The sequence below is a fragment of the Entelurus aequoreus genome, linkage group LG04 (genome assembly GCF_033978785.1).
Source record: "Entelurus aequoreus isolate RoL-2023_Sb linkage group LG04, RoL_Eaeq_v1.1, whole genome shotgun sequence".
NCBI lineage: Eukaryota > Metazoa > Chordata > Actinopteri > Syngnathiformes > Syngnathidae > Entelurus > Entelurus aequoreus.
This window is the reverse complement of record NC_084734.1, coordinates 85908438-85921269: the sequence shown is the minus strand read 5'-3', so window position 1 is coordinate 85921269 and position 12832 is coordinate 85908438. Positions and strand designations below refer to the sequence as shown.

General features: G+C 39.5%; 1 protein-coding gene across 1 annotated transcript in view; it reads left to right on the top strand.

The window, feature by feature from the left end:
- Window positions 1-12832, top strand: part of LOC133649231 (collagen alpha-1(XXIII) chain-like) — a 661501-nt gene that overhangs the window by 595525 nt on the left and 53144 nt on the right. The gene's annotated exons all lie outside the window — the stretch shown is intronic.

The window sequence follows — 12832 nt, the reverse complement described above, 5'->3', positions numbered from 1 at the left end:
CAAAATTGTTTGGGTGACCCCAAACTTTTGAACGGTAGTGTACAAAGCCCCAAACCAGTGAATTTGGCACATTGTGTAATGCGTAAATAAAAACAGAATACAATGATTTGCAAATCCTTTTTTCAACTTATATTCAATTGAATAGACTGCAAAGACAAGATATTTCATGTTCAATCTGAGAAACTTCTTTTTTTTTTCTGCAAATAATCATTAACTTAGAATTTAATGGCAGCAACACATTGCAAAAAAGTTGGCACAGGAGCATGTTCACCACTGTGTTACATGGCCTTTCCTTTTAACAACACTCAGTAAAGGTTTGGGAACTGAAGAGACCAATTTTTGAAGTTTTTCAGGTGGAATTATTTCCCATTCTTGCTTGATGTATAGCTTAAGTTGTTCAACAGTCCGGGGGTCTCCCTTCTGCTATTTTAGGCTTCATAATGCGCCACACATTTTCAATGGGAGACAGGTCTGGACTACAGGCAGGCCAGTCTAGTACCCGCACTCTTTTACTATGAAGCCACGTTGATGTAACACATGGCTTGGCATTGTCTTGCTGAAATAAGCAGGGGCGTTCATGATAACGTTGCTTGGATGGCAACATATGTTGCTCCAAAACCTTTCAGCATTAATGGCGCCTTCACAGATGTGTAAGTTACCCATGTCTTGGGCACTAATACACCCCCACACCATCACACATGCTGGCTTTTACACTTTGCTCCTAGAACAATCCGGATGGTTCTTTTCTTCTTTGGTCCAGAGGACACGACGTCCACAGTTTCCAAAAACAATTTGAAATGTGGACTCGTCACACTTTTCCACTTTGCATCAGTCCATCTTAGATGAGCTCGGGCCCAGCGATGCAGACAGCGTTTCTGGGTGTTGTTGATAAATGGCTTTCGCTTTGCATAGTAGAGTTTTAACTTTCACTTACGATAAGTAAGTACGATAATGTAGTTGCTGACAGTGTTTTTTCTGAAGTGTACCTGAACACATGTGGTGATATCCTTTACACACTGATGTCGCTTTTTTATGCAGTACCGCCTTAGGGATCGAGGGTCCATAATATAATCGCTTACGTGCAGTGATTTCTCCAGATTCTCTGAACCTTTTGATTATATTACAGACCGTAGATGGTGAAATCCCTAAATTCCTTGCAATAGCTGGTTGAGAAATGTTGTTCTTAAACTGTTTGACAATTTGCTCACGCATTTGTTGACAAAGTGGTGACCCTCGCCCCATCCTTGTTTGTGAATGACTGAGCATTTCATGGAATCTACTTTTATACCCAATCATGGCACCCACCTGTTCCCAATTTGCCCGTTCACCTGTGGGATGTTCCAAATAAGTGTTTGATGAGCATTCCTCAACTTTCTCAGTCTTTTTTGCCACTTGTGCCAGCTTTTTTGAAAACATGTTGCAGGCCTCAAATTCCAAATGAGCTAATATTTGCAAAAAAACACAACTTTTTCTAGTTCGAACGTTAAGAATCTTGTCTTTGCAGTCTATTCAATTGAATATAAGTTGAAAAGGATTTGCAAATCTTTGTATTCTGTTTTTATTTACCATTTACACAACGTGACAACTTCACTGGTTTTGTATTTAAAAAATAACATCATTTTTTGTATTTTAACATTTAGCATGGAGCTGATGATAACTGTGCTGTTGCAGTTGTTACACTTCTGAGTCTCATTTGCAAGTATTATATAGTAGACTTTGCATGCAGTTGCAATTCTAAAACGTTAGATGGCAGTAGTGTACAGACTAGGGTGTCTTGTAGTCGTTGCCATTAAGCAGAATGTGCCAGTCTGGTCTTTTGTTAAAGGCCTACTGAAATGACGTTTTTTTTATTAAACGGGGATAGCAGATCTATTCTATGTGTCATACTTGATCATTTCGCGATATTGCCATATTTTTGCTGAAAGGATTTAGTAGAGAACAACGACGATAAAGATCGCAACTTTTGGTATCTGACAAAAAAAAGCCTTGCCCCTACCGGAAGTAGCGTGACGTAGTCAGTTGAACATATACGCAAAGTTCCCTATTGTTTACAGTGATGGCGGCCAGAAGTGAGAGCGATTCGGACAGAGAAAGCAACGATTTCCCCATTAATTTGAGCGAGGATGAAAGATTTGTGGATGAGGAAAGTGAGAGTGAAGGACTAGTGGGGAGTGGAAGCTATTCAGATAGGGAAGATGCTGTGAGAGCCGGGGGTGACCTGATATTCAGCTGGGAATGACTACATCAGTAAATAAACACAAGACATATATATACTCTATTAGCCACAACACAACCAGGCTTATATTTAATATGCCACAAATTAATCCCGCATAAAAACACCTAGGTGTTTGTTATGCTAGCTCCTAGCTCCTAGCTACTAGCTCCCGTCCATATAACCCGCCAATACAATTCAAACACCTGCAAAACACACACAATCACTCAGCCCAAAGGACCGTTCACCTAACCCAAGGTTCATAAAGCTTATATATTCAACCAAAGTTACGTACGTGACACGCACGTACGGGCAAGCGATCAAATGTTTGGAAGCACAGCTGCGTACTCACGGGTCTGCGTCTGTGTATCCAAATCAAAGTAATCCTGGTAAGAGTCTGTGTTGTCCCAGTTCTCTACAGGCGTCTGTGTATCGAAGTCAAAGTCCTCCTGGTAAGAGTCTCTGTTGTCCGAGTTCTTTGATCTTGACTGCATCTTTCGGGAATGTAAACAATGAAACGCCGGCTGTGTTGTGTTGCTGACTTCCCTCGCAAAATACTCCGCTTCGCACCGACAACTTTCTTCTTTGCTTGCTCAGCTTCTTTCTCCATAATGCAATGAACAAATTGCAACAGATTCACCAACACAGATGTCCAGAATACCGTGGAATTATGAGATGAAAACAGAGCTAGTTTGTCTCCTGAAGGAATCAATAAAGTACTATCTATCTATCTATCTATCTATTGGCTTCAATGGGGGAGCCATACCTCTGTTTCACTGGCTACGTCACGCACATACGTCATCATCCTAAGGAGTTTTCAACCGGAAGTTTAGCGGGAAATTTAAAATTGCACTTTATAAGTTAACCCGGCCGTATTGGCATGTGTTGCAATGTTAAGATTTCATCATTGATATATAAACTATCAGACTGCGTGGTCGCTAGTAGTGGCTTTCAGTAGGCCTTTAAGTCTTACAAAGTGTTTATGCCAGTGGTTCTTAACCTTGTTGGAGATACCGAACCCCACCAGTTTCATATGCGCATTCACCGAACCCTTCTTTAGTGAAAAATAAAATGTTTTTTTTTCAAATTCAAGACAGTTATGTTTTTTTACTGGTGCACAAAATGAACTGTGCATCATCATCAAAGAACAAAACCAACAGTGTCTAAACTCACAACAAATTACACAACCTTTTACGTTCATATTTAATTCTAGAGTGGCTTTTAAACAAACAACATCAATGTTAACTTTGCGGGTTTTATGTCATGGTCTTTTTACTATTCAGTCCTCCTTAAAGTCAGCATCCTTTGCGTTCTGTCCAAACTGATGAAAAAATCTGTGAAACATTCATTATTCTGGAGACTTAAAGACTGTAAATGTTACCAATTACTAAACCATTATGCAAAAATGTACTACTTCATCATAGAAAGATAATATTTAAACTCACGGAATTGTCTCAGAAGGGGGCAGAAAGTGAACAATACAGAGTAGCAGACCATCACAAACTGGAAACCAGAGACCATCTTGGATGAGACTACACCAAACCACAAAGACATTATGCTGATATTCCGACCCAACTTCTCAGAAGTCACAACTATTTTGTCTTAACACCAATAAAGTAACATTAACTATTTCTTCTACTCACTTCTAACATCCACTGCCCTCCTTATGATAGTTTGTTTACTAATAACTAGATCAGTTGGAGGTACCGAACCCCACCAGTTTCATATACGCATTCACCGAACCCTTCTTTAGTGAAAAATAAAATGTTTTTTTTTTCAAATTCAAGACAAAGTTATATGTTTTTGGAAACACTTTAGTATGGGGAACATATTCTAAGTAACAAAGATTTAATTTAGAGTTATTTGGTTAGGGTTAGGGTTAGAGGGTTAGGGTTATAATAAGGCCATGCCGAATAAGGCATTAATAAGTACTTAATAATGACTAGTTAAGAGCCAATATGTTACTAATTTGCATGTTAATAAGCAACTAATTAATGGTGAATATGTTCCCCATACTAAAGTGTTACCATGTTTTTTTACTGGTGCACAAAATGAAGCGTGCATGAACATCACCTTGTTCAAAGAACAAAACCAACACAGTGCATAAACTCACAACAAATTACACACCTGCGAATCAGTCTGACTTCTGCTGTTGTCGTATTCGTAATACGCCGATAGGTAGAAGTTTTTATTTACACGATGAGTCGGGTGTGTTTTAACCTCCGCCGAACCCTTGAGCCCGACTCACCGAACCCCTAGGGTTCGATTGAACCCAGGTTAAGAACCACTGAACTAGGGCTTTCAAATTCAACAAGTTAATGCATGTGATTACCGTATTCTCCGGACCACAGGGTGCACCGGATTATAAGGCGCACTGCTGATGAGTGGGTCTATTCAGGTCTATTTTCATACATAAGGCGCACCGGATTATAAGGCGCATTAAAGGAGTCATATTAGGATTTTTTCCTAAATGTAAAAGACTTCCTTGTGGTCTACATAACATGTAATGGTGGTTCTTTGGTGAAAATGTTGCATAGATGATGTTTTACAGATCATCTTCAAGCCGCTTTCTGACAGTCGCTTCAGGATGCGCCGTTTTGTGGGCGGTCTTATTTACGTGGCTCACCTTCGGCAGCGTCTTTTCCCCGTCATCTTTGTTGTAGTGGTGTAGCGTGCAAGGACGGGAGTGGAAGAAGTGTCAAAAGATGGCGCTAACTGTTTTAAAGGCCTAGTGAAATGAGATTGTCTTATTTAAACGGGGATAGCAGATCCATTCTATGTGTCATACTTGATCATTTCACGATATTGCCATATTTTTGCTGAAAGGATTTAGTAAAGAACATCGACGATAAAGTTCGCAACTTTTGGTCGCTGATAAAAAAGCCTTGCCTGTACCGGAAGTAGCGTGACGTCACAGGTTGTGGAGCTCCTCCCATCTGCACATTGTTTACAATCATGGCCAGCAGCAGCAAGAACAATCCGGACCGGGAAAGTGACGATTACCCCATTAATTTGAGCGAGGATGAAAGATTTGTGGATGAGGAAAGTGAGAGTGAAGGACTAGAGGGCAGTGGAAGCGATTCAGATAGGGAAGATGCTGTGAGAGGCGGGTGGGACCTGATATTCAGCTGGGAATGACTAAAACAGTAAATAAACACAAGACATATATATACTCTATTAGCCACAACACAACCAGGCTTATATTTAATATGCCACAAATTAATCCCGCATAACAAACACCTCCCCCCTCCCGTCCATATAACCCGCCAATACAAATCAAACACCCGCACAACACACTCAATCCCACAGCCCAAAGTACCGTTCACCTCCCCAACGTTCATACAGGACATATATTTCCCCAAAGTTACGTACGTGACATGCACATAGCGGCACGCACGTACGGGCAAACGATCAAATGTTTGGAAGCCGCAGCTGCGTACTCACGGTACCGCGTCTGCGTATCCAACTCAAAGTCCTCCTGGTAAAAGTCTCTGTTGTCCCAGTTCTCCACAGGCCAATGGTAAAGTTTGACTGTCATATTTCGGGAATGTAAACAATGAAACACCGGCTACGTGTTTGTGTTGCTGCAACCGGCCGCTAATACACCGCTTCCCACCTACATTTTTTATTCTTTGCTATCTCCATTGTGCGTCAAACAAATTGCAAAAGATTCACCAACACAGATGTCCAGAATACTGTGGAATTTTGTGATGAAAACAGACGACTTAATAGCTGGCCACAATGCTGTCCCAAAATGTCCTCTACAATCCGTGACGTCACGCGCAAACGTCATCATACCGAGACGTTTTCATCAGGATATTTTGCGGGAAATTTAAAATGTCACTTTACTAATCTAACCCGGCCGTATTGGCATGTGTTGCAATGTTAAGATTTCATCATTGATATATAAACTATCAGACTGCGTGGTCGCTAGTAGTGGCTTTCAGTAGGCCTTTAATGACATTCAGACTTGACTTCAATCAATAACGGAGCAGCATCTCCTCATCCGTGGCTCACTAGTGCAACAACAATGCCGGAAATGTGTCCCGTGAAAAGCCGTCCGACCGGAACTCTCTAATAACTAAAGTTCCTTAGGTGAATAATGTAAACTCACTACACCGGTAGTTTTTAGCGCTTTCATAGCGAGTCTACTGACAGATATAAGTTAGAACTTTACGCTACTTTATATTAGAAATGCTCCATAGGAAGATAGAGAAAAAGAAGAAGCTTATCGACTACAATGGCGGGCCTGCGCAAATTTTCAGGACTTATGCAGATCCCAAATACACATCAGCAGGTACCAGAAGGTAAGAAAAGTTGGTTTTGCATAATATTGCGAAACAAAACGCCAGGTAATATGTCTGCTAATGGGTGCCATTTTGCGGTCCTTATACACACACCATAATAGTACTGGTACTTCTGACTACAAACCATCAAGCGGTGCGGCTTCAAAGTCGTACTAAAACATTTTGACAGATTTTTGAGCACCGTGTGTAATGTTCTATATTCTCAATGGAACATTTAAAGTTTTGGTGTTGTTTACTCGCATCATTTTGCAGTCTCCACGTGTCTCTTATGCGTGACTGTCATCTACTGGTCACACTTATCATTACACCATGTACCAAATAAAATTGCTTCGAGGTCAGTAAGCACAACCAGAATCATGCCGTACATTCGGTTTTTAATAAAATGAAAAGATTTTAAGTGTGCCTTATTGTTGTGGTTTACAGAGGGGAGATGACGGCTCAGACACCAGGGGGCAGTAATGTTCAATAATTTATTATATATATAGTCAATATATATAATAATGATAAACAATACTAACTAAACTAAGGAAATGGAGTGTGTGACAAAACCCAGGAGTGTGTATGTGTGAGGCTACGTGTATGGTTAACTGAAGTGTGTGTTACCAAGTGTTGTCGAGAGCGAAGGAACAAGGCAGTCCGAGGGGCAGGCAGATGATCCAGGGCAGGAGAGAAGAGACTAGGTCCGTGTTCAGGAGAGGGTCAAGGATCGAGGAAGGTAGTCCAAAACACCGGGGAAACAACGGGAGATCTCGAAGGGGAAGGCACTGCGGGAGAGCAACACGGACGTCAGAAACACAAAAGGAAAAAACGCAGAGAGAGAGAGCATAAGGCTTATGCCACTGGTCCTTTATCCAGCTCACCCTCATTAGTCCCAGGTGTGCAGATTGCCGATTGTCTGCAGGCTTGTCGCTGCGTGGGCGTGCTGCGAGCAGCCAGAGGAGGAACTGTGACACTCAGTTGCAGAAGGGAAGCGGGTTCGAGTCCGCGCCGTGACACTTATAGTCCGAAAAATACGGTAATTAAAAAAAAAAATATTGCATTAATCGTGTATCAGCACAGATTAATTACTCAATTTGTTTTCTTCATATTTCATATATATTTCTTCAGAATATACCCCAATGGGACTTTTTCAATAATACTGTCACCAAATGTTGGGCAAATAAATTACATACATTTAGTAAAACGTGTTTTTATGTTTGTGACATTCTGACATTCTTTTGACTCAAAATATTGAGGTATTATTTTTACCGTGATTATTATAATTAATCACAATTTAAAAGTCTGATGAATCTAATCAAAAAATAATAATAATATGACAGCAATATTAGTAATAAAGTAGTAAATGTACAGACAGACAGATTTAACTGTGGACCTCCCATCGTCCAGCATTTCATAACCATGTAAAAGGAAATTGCTCTGTTCCAGTCTCAAACGTTGGCCCTCATAAAACCTACATTAACTGTCGAGACAATCTTTGAAGTAACATTTTAACATACACTTATAAAGACAATGTAACCACCGTGAAACAAAACTAAAATAAAGTAAAACCACTTTTGATTGATTGATTGAGAAGTTTATTGACATCTTATTGACATGTATTTGAGAGGAAACTGGAAGGTGTACCTGGTTGGTTTACTTGACATCAATAATGTCATGATCTGTGGTCTGGGTCATGATTTCTTTAGTTATGTTCTGTTAGTTTTGGTCTCCATGAGTTCCTGTTTTTGTGCACCCTTGTTTGTTTTATTTCCCATGACGACTCATTAGTTTCACCTGCCTCGTGTGTTTGACTCACACACCTGCTCTAATCAGAGACTATTATTTAAGCCTGTTTTGCCAGTTAGTCATCCTGGCGACATTGCTCTGTCCATGCCATAGTTCTTGATGATCTTTTCATGCTCTGTTTTGACTTTTCTTGCCATAGTCATGCTGTTCGATTCATGCCATGTCCAGTAAGTCTTTTGTTTCACGTCCATAGTTCTTGCTATTTGTTTCAAGCCACAGTTTAGTGAGTTTTTTCATGTTTTTAGTTTCATAGTTCATGTGCATAGTTTTATGCTAAGTCTTAGCTTTTGCACTTCGCTTTGTGCGCCTTTTTGTTTTGTACTTCGTTGAGTTTTTGAGTAGAGATTAAAATATGTTCCTACCTCCAAGCCTCGTCCGGTCTAGTCCGTTTGCATCCCGGGAGAACAAATCTCGCAACACGCTCCGAAAAACTCCTCGTTTTGACAAATAAGTGTCATCGGGCAGAATAAAAAGGGATCTTCTTGGAGGTTTGGTTGCTTTGTCGGCGATAATAGTAGTAATAAGTTCACTTTTTATGGCCAGTAACATTTGTGGTACTGTACAATATTTTTTCCACCACAAAAACAAGGTAAAATAATACAAATCAAACATTGAAATATGTAATTACCAATCATAATCATCTTCCTCAGATGAGGTTTAAGCTGAGAAATGATGACATGGATAAAACCTTGCCACAGAACAAATAAACCACTGCTGCCATCTAGCCTCTATTAAAAAGTGGGTTCTTATTTAAACATTGTGGGGCGACTCTGTGAGCGCTGTATCTGGTCCACGTTGTCAGTCTTTTCATGTGATATCATTCCATTCGCCATGACAACTATGTAATTGTCTTCATGCAGTGTGGTTAGAAAAATAGGCCCCCCGTGCTTTTACTTTGTGGATTCTTTGAAGAAGTCACGTACTCGATTAATTCAGAATGTTTGCCTTTGCTATGCCTCGAATATCAGGTCGTGAGAATAACGTTAGGATGGCCCTCTGAGGTAACCGGTGTACTATTTGGGCTCAAACTGCTTACTTTGGCTGTGTACCGACCCTAAAGAGTCACTGAATGGACAGCAAACATGCGTATGATACATTTCCTCCTCTCCCCTTTACATTTTTGAAATACAGTAATAGCTTTTTTTTTTTTTTTTTGCATTTTGCATAATGCCTTCATTGTTTAATATTGACCTTGGAAGGGGCTTGTGGGGTCTTTGAATAATTCTGCGGGCCCCCCACGGAACTCGGCATTTCACAGGAGACACAAGTTCAGAACAAACAACTTGGATCCACAACTACTTTCCAACTTAAATATTTTACTGACCAAAACATCTTCGGTTAAGCCCAAAATTGTTTTTTTTAGGGTTTTAAATGGGTATGTTTTGACTGTAAATGATACAAGAAAGTTACACTGTAAAAAAAAATTCTGTAAAAAAAACGGGCATCTACTGGCTAGCTACGGCTGCCAAACGAAAACCATAAAATTAAAGTAAAACATTGTAAACCAAATAATGATCAAAAAACATTATATTTACAGAAATTTTCATGAAACGTTTTGCGGAAAAATTTTACAGATTTTTACTAAATTATTTAGATCAACCACCTTTAATAAAGTGACGATGCAAACAGTTCTGCAGAAAAATACCTTTATTCTACAGAGTTTTTCCAAATTAATACGATCAAACACCTTTAATGAAGTGACAATGCTGGCAGTTCCACAGAAAAATACCATTATTTTACAGATTTTTTCTGAATTGTTAAAGGCCTACTGAAATGATTTTTTTTTATTTAAACGGGGATAGCAGATCCATTCTATGTGTCATACTTGATCATTTCGCGATATTGCCATATTTTTGCTGAAAGGATTTAGTAGAGGAAAATCGACGATAAAGTTTGCAACTTTTGCTCGCTGATAAAAAAAAGCCTTGCCTGTAGCGGAAGTAGCGTGACGTCACAGGAGCTAGTATTCTTCACAATTCCCCGTTGTTTACAATGGAGCGAGAGAGATTCGGACCGAGAAAGTGATGATTACCCCATTAATTTGAGCGAGGATGAAAGATTCGTGGATGAGGAACGTGAGAGTGAAGGACTAGAGTGCAGTGCAGGACGCATCTTTTTTCGCTCTGACCGTAACTTAGGTACAAGCTGGCTCATTGGATTCCACACTCTCCTTTTTTTATTGTGGATCACGGATTTGTATTTTAAACCACCTGGGATACTATATCCTCTTGAAAATGAGAGTCGAGAACGCGAAATGGACATTCAGTGCCTTTTATCTCCACGACAATACATCGGCGAAATGCTTTAGTTACGAGCTAACGTGATAGCATCGTGCTTTAACTGCATATAGAAACAAATAAAATAAACCCCTGACTGGAAGGATAGATAGAAAATCAACAATACTATTAAACAGTGGACATCTAAATACACGGTTAATGCTTTCCAGGCTGGCGAAGGTTAACAATGCCGTGCTAACGACGCCATTGAAGCTAACTTAGCAACTTAGCAACCGGACCGCACAGAGCTATGCTAAAAACATTAGCTCTCCACCTACGCCAGCCAGCCCTCATCTGCTCATCAACACCCGTGCTCACCTGCGTTCCAGCGATCGGCGGAAGGACGAAGGACTTCACCCGATGCGTTTGGCGGCCCGGAGATGTAGGAAGTCAAGGTGAGGTCGGCGGCTAGCGCGTCTGCTCTCCAACAAAGTCCTCCTGGTTGTGTTGCTGTAGTCCGCTGCTAATACACCGATCCCACCTACAATTGTCTTCTTTGCAGCCTTCATTGTTCATTAAACAAATTGCAAAAGATGTCCAGAATACTGTGGAATTATGAAATGAAAACAGAGCTTTTTGTATAGGATTCTACGGGGTACCATAACTTCCGTTAAACTGACTTCGTCACGCGCATACGTCATCATACCGCGACGTTTCAGCCGGATATTTCCCGGGAAATTTTAAATGTCACTTTATAAGTTAACCCGGCCGTATTGGCATGTGTTGCAATGTTTTATTAGTTTATTAGTTTATTAAGGATCCCCATTAGTCTACACCGCAGTGGAGACTATTCTTCCTGGGGTCCAGGCAAAAAACATCACACAATCACAAAACAAAAGATTAAAATGCAGTACAACATGATCAAATAATAAAATGTTGTAATACAAAAATAGCAACAACAAATAACCAAAAAAATAATAATAACTTCGAGTTTACATAATATTGTTCATACCAAAGATAAAAAGAGCAATATAAAAATAGATATATATATATTTTTGCAAAAAAAAAAAATAAAACAAAGATCCAATGGCCTGAAATATATACATTAGTGTACCAAAGACAAACAGTAAGTGACGAAAAAAGTTCCATCCACCATTTTCTACTGCTTGTCCCATAATCAATAAAATAGTCAATAAAAACAGTCATGACATTAGGTACAATCTAGAATAATCTCTTTCCGCAATACTTCTCCTCTTAGTCTATTCTTAAAACCCACTCTGCTGGTGATTGATACCAGATATTGTGGAAGTCGATTCCAGTAAGTGATTGCCCTATACATTACAGTCTTTTTCAAAACATCACTTTTGGGTTTAAGACGGGTGAAAGCACCTCTTAGGGCTAACCTGGTACCATAGTTGTGACTTTCACTAGCAAGCAACAGCTGAGAATACAGATATGAAGGTTTATGGTATGTATAGATTGTTTTTAAAAATAGAATCAAACTACACGCTACTCTTTCACCAACTCTCATCCATGACAATTCATTATGCATGATCTCAACGCTGGTTCTAAATGAGCAATGGAGAGCGAGTCTGGCAGCTCTGTTTTGGGTAAGCTGGATTTTATTGAGTTCTTGTTTAGATGCATTAGACCAGATTGCTGGGCAGTAGTCAATATGTGACAATACAAGGGATTGTATAACTTGTTTCGTAGTTGTGTTAGTTAAAAAATAGGCACTTCTTCTTATGATTGAGATGCTTCTGCTCATTTTTTTTACTATGTTATTAATGTGAGTGGCCCAAGATAGTCTTTCATCTATTGTAACTCCCAGCAACCTGGCTTCTTTAACTTGTTCAATATGAACTCCGTTCAAAGAAACATTCAATATGCGTTCTTTTCTATGAGCATGTTTTGAGCAAATAACAAGACATTTTGTTTTGGAAATATTAAGTTTCATCTTATTTTCTGTAACCCATTTAGAAGTCTGCATAACCTTGTCTTGTAGTATACTGCTCAGGTCTGTGCAATTATCAGCATAAGCATATATTGTTGTGTCATCTGCGTAAATTGCACAGCAACCATTCTTTAAAATACATGACATATCATTTACAAATATTGAGTATAATAAAGGTCCCAGGCAACTTCCCTGGGGAATACCACAATATAATGTTTTAATATTTGAAAGGGTTCCATTGAACATGACACATTGCTGTCTGTTGACTAGGTAGCTTTTCATCCAGTTAATCGCTGAGAGTTTAAAACCATAAGCAGACAGTTTTATAAGTAGTAGTTTGTGGTCAATAATATCAAAA